General features: G+C 52.5%; 1 non-coding gene across 1 annotated transcript in view; it reads left to right on the forward strand.

Annotated features, from left to right (window-relative positions):
• Positions 1–3,514: 3,514 nt before the first annotated feature.
• LOC126150020 (small subunit ribosomal RNA) overlaps positions 3,515–5,000 on the forward strand; it is a 1,909-nt gene continuing 423 nt past the window's right edge. The window contains exon 1 of the ribosomal RNA XR_007531268.1: positions 3,515–5,000. This exon is cut by the window's right edge and continues 423 nt beyond it. This is a non-coding gene — a ribosomal RNA (small subunit ribosomal RNA).

Below are 5,000 nucleotides of genomic sequence, written 5' to 3' on the forward strand. Positions count from 1 at the left end.
CTACCCCTCACAACGATGACGGTGGGAGGGCCGTTTTACGAGACCATTTCCTGCGGTGCCAACGCTGTCGTAGAGCCGATACTCCATCTTTGGTACAAGGCAATCATTCCGCTGTAAATCAGTACGTCACTCGTAGTTCAGTCACCTCACAGCACTGCTCAGTAAACTATGCAGGCCCACATAGATAGATTATGATAGATTATATACGCAAATGCCCCTATACATGCTGAACGTCCGTACACACAAAATGAACCACACGTCAGCCACACACTCTATCACACACTACTCTCTGCCTGTAACAGACACAGATACAACTACTAAGCACCAGCATGGACCAACGTCCGGTGCATCCTATCCGCCACAGTACACCAACTACGCTATGATAACCAGACCGGGAGGTCCAATCATAAAACAGAATACCCCACTCGTCCGACAACCACAATTGCTCAGAGAAGCCACCAACACCCACACATGTCCTACACAGGGGTGCACCCATCACCACCACACTGCCTCGTCTTACAGCACAAACACACTGGCAGGAATGAAACACACAGGTCTGCCGCAACCACAGACACGGCTCGCCCCCTCTCACTGGCGAAAAGCGCATCCCGACGTGACATAACTCCTTTGACACACTGACGCTGCCTCGGGCATCCACGTCCTACGGTCGATATCAACGAACCTCCCCCCCCCCCTCCCCCCCACAACACGCCATCCCATACCACATTGTGTACCGTACCCAAACCTAACGTGTACTGTACTACAACGCAATGTGTACCATAACACAACCCAGTTTGTACCTTAACCTAACCTATGTCACCTTAACCTAACCTATGTCACCTTAACCTAACCTATGTCACCTTAACCTAACCTATGTCACCTTAACCTAACCTATGTCACCTTAACCTAACCTATGTCACCTTAACCTAACCTATGTCACCTTAACCTAACCTATGTCACCTTAACCTAACCCATCTTGCACCTTAACCTAACCCATCTTGCACCTTAACCTAACCCATCTTGCACCTTAACCTAACCCATCTTGCACCTTAACCTAACCCATCTTGCACCTTAACCTAACCTATGTTGCACCTTAACCTAACCTGTGTTGCACCTTAACCTACCTCAATTTGCACCGCAATGTAACGCAATTTGCACCGCAATGTAACGCAATTTGCACCGCAATGTAACGCAATTTGCACCGCAATGTAACGCAATTTGCACCGCAATGTAACGCAATTTGCACCGCAATGTAACGCAATTTGCACCGCAATGTAACGCAATTTGCACCGCAATGTAACGCAATTTGCACCGCAATGTAACGCAATTTGCACCGCAATGTAACTCAATTTGCACCGCAATGTAACTCAATTTGCACCGCAATGTAACTCAATTTGCACCGCAATGTAACTCAATTTGCACCGCAATGTAACTCAATTTGCACCGCAATGTAACTCAATTTGCACCGCAATGTAACTCAATTTGCACCGCAATGTAACTCAATTTGCACCGCAATGTAACTCAATTTGCACCGCAATGTAACTCAATTTGCACCGCAATGTAACTCAATTTGCACCGCAATGTAATGCAATTTGCACCGCAATGTAATGCAATTTGCACCGCAATGTAATGCAATTTGTACCGCAATCTACCCCCACATTGTGCCTTAACCTAACCCACATTGTGCCTTAACCTAACCCACATTGTGCCTTAACCTAACCCACGTTGTGCCTTAACCTAACCCACGTTGTGCCTTAACCTAACCCACGTTGTGCCTTAACCTAACCCAAGTTGTGCCTTAACCTAACCCAAGTTGTGCCTTAACCTAACCCAAGTTGTGCCTTAACCTAACCCAAGTTGTGCCTTAACCTAACCCAAGTTGTGCCTTAACCTAACCCAAGTTGTGCCTTAACCTAACCCAAGTTGTGCCTTAACCTAACCCAAGTTGTGCCTTAACCTAACCCAAGTTGTGCCTTAACCTAACCCAAGTTGTGCCTTAACCTAACCCAAGTTGTGCCTTAACCTAACCCAAGTTGTGCCTTAACCTAACCCAAGTTGTGCCTTAACCTAACCCAAGTTGTGCCTTAACCTAACCCAAGTTGTGCCTTACCCTGCTCTGTAATTGGCATATGACACGTTACATTAATGTATTGTCCAACCGCAACCCGCTCAGAATGTTGTGTACACAGCTACGTGTCATCTCCCCATAACAGCTGCATTGCAGTGTGGTACGCCATAGAGACGTGTGGGAGTAATGGACGCAGTGGATGGCGATCAGCATGAGCCGTCTGTTCATGTAGTGGCGCGTGTATGCAGACGTAGTAGTCTCTTCTCACACAATGTGATAGCACGGTGCCCCGCGTTCCACATCTGCGACATGCTACAGAGGCCGGTTGACAGTTGGTCGCGCAATGGACATCGCATACGTACGGGGGCACCTTCCACGTGCCCTCTAGTCGGGCACATTTTGTTGCGTGGATGTGAGCGGATGTAGTGTGTCTTGACACCTGACAGGCAGGCATGCAATAATAGTTGACTTTGCAAACGGGGATGGACGTGTACGTTTACTGGTGACGTTACGCAAATGAACAACTGGTAACCCGTTGTGGTGCGGTTGTCCTTGCTGGAGGTACATCTGTGAGGGCAACGATCGGTACAGCTACGAAGCGGTCCCCACCATACCAACGAACGTGAATGTGAATCTGGGTGTGAAGCGATACGCGGCTGTGGGTGGGTGGGACTGTCCCCGGCCGGTGAGGGGGGGCCGCCCGGCGTGCTGGCCGCGCGGTGCGTGGGCGCACGCGCTACAGCCGGCTGGTGGGGGCGCCCAGTGGCAGGCGCGCCGGCCGACGGACGCGGCAGGCGGCGCAGCTGCGCGCCGGGGCACCCTGCGCGCGGCGCCGTGCAGCCAAAGTGGGTCCTCGCCGGCCCGGTGCGAAGCGCGGTGGACATCTGCAGTGTGCTGGTCCGATTGAGGACTGTGTGCGTTGAGGATGCGCCGCCGCCCGGCACTCGGCGCCGCGACGCCGTCTGCTGCTCGGTCGCCCCAGCGGTTCTCGCTGGTGGTTTGTATCGCAGTTGTGCAGACGTGTTGGCACGTGCGCTGTGCTGGGAGAGTTCGCTTCGGCACCCACGTGGGGCCTTTGCCCTTCTGTGGCGCTGGCGTTGGAGCTGCCGGTCACCGTAGGTGGCGCGTGTTGTCTCCCGCCGGCAATGCCACGACAGCACGCTCCCGGGCCTCTGTCGGCAGCGGCAAGCTCAGTTGGGAGCACGGGTGGTCGCACCTAAAGCGTCTACTCGCCTAACTCCGGGCGATTGCGCCTCTCTCGAACCCGACCAAGTACTTAGGACGGCGCTGCGCGCCGCCGGGACCTGAGAGGGTTTCGAGGTGTATTGTGCAGGGGAGCTCAGCCTCCTCCTGTTTGCAGAATAATTGAGCGGACGCTTGCGTGTTCGCGCGGGCCCCTGGGACACACTCCCGGGCGGCCGGCTGCTCAGCTCTAGTTGACGCAGCTCCCTGGTTGATCCTGCCAGTAGTCATATGCTTGTCTCAAAGATTAAGCCATGCATGTCTCAGTACAAGCCGCATTAAGGTGAAACCGCGAATGGCTCATTAAATCAGTTATGGTTCCTTAGATCGTACCCACGTTACTTGGATAACTGTGGTAATTCTAGAGCTAATACATGCAAACAGAGTCCCGACCAGAGATGGAAGGGACGCTTTTATTAGATCAAAACCAATCGGTCGGCTCGTCCGGTCCGTTTGCCTTGGTGACTCTGAATAACTTTGGGCTGATCGCACGGTCCTCGTACCGGCGACGCATCTTTCAAATGTCTGCCTTATCAACTGTCGATGGTAGGTTCTGCGCCTACCATGGTTGTAACGGGTAACGGGGAATCAGGGTTCGATTCCGGAGAGGGAGCCTGAGAAACGGCTACCACATCCAAGGAAGGCAGCAGGCGCGCAAATTACCCACTCCCGGCACGGGGAGGTAGTGACGAAAAATAACGATACGGGACTCATCCGAGGCCCCGTAATCGGAATGAGTACACTTTAAATCCTTTAACGAGTATCTATTGGAGGGCAAGTCTGGTGCCAGCAGCCGCGGTAATTCCAGCTCCAATAGCGTATATTAAAGTTGTTGCGGTTAAAAAGCTCGTAGTTGGATTTGTGTCCCACGCTGTTGGTTCACCGCCCGTCGGTGTTTAACTGGCATGTATCGTGGGACGTCCTGCCGGTGGGGCGAGCCGAAGGCGTGCGACCGCCTCGTGCGTGTTCGTGCGTCCCGAGGCGGACCCCGTTGAAATCCTACCAAGGTGCTCTTTATTGAGTGTCTGGGTGGGCCGGCACGTTTACTTTGAACAAATTAGAGTGCTTAAAGCAGGCAAGCCCGCCTGAATACTGTGTGCATGGAATAATGGAATAGGACCTCGGTTCTATTTTGTTGGTTTTCGGAACCCGAGGTAATGATTAATAGGGACAGGCGGGGGCATTCGTATTGCGACGTTAGAGGTGAAATTCTTGGATCGTCGCAAGACGAACAGAAGCGAAAGCATTTGCCAAGTATGTTTTCATTAATCAAGAACGAAAGTTAGAGGTTCGAAGGCGATCAGATACCGCCCTAGTTCTAACCATAAACGATGCCAGCCAGCGATCCGCCGCAGTTCCTCCGATGACTCGGCGGGCAGCCTCCGGGAAACCAAAGCTTTTGGGTTCCGGGGGAAGTATGGTTGCAAAGCTGAAACTTAAAGGAATTGACGGAAGGGCACCACCAGGAGTGGAGCCTGCGGCTTAATTTGACTCAACACGGGAAACCTCACCAGGCCCGGACACCGGAAGGATTGACAGATTGATAGCTCTTTCTTGATTCGGTGGGTGGTGGTGCATGGCCGTTCTTAGTTGGTGGAGCGATTTGTCTGGTTAATTCCGATAACGAACGAGACTCTAGCCTGCTAACTAGTCGCGTGACATCCTTCGTGCTGTCAGCGATTACTTTTCT

The sequence above is a fragment of the Schistocerca cancellata genome, unplaced genomic scaffold (assembly GCF_023864275.1).
Source record: "Schistocerca cancellata isolate TAMUIC-IGC-003103 unplaced genomic scaffold, iqSchCanc2.1 HiC_scaffold_964, whole genome shotgun sequence".
Lineage (NCBI taxonomy): Eukaryota > Metazoa > Arthropoda > Insecta > Orthoptera > Acrididae > Schistocerca > Schistocerca cancellata.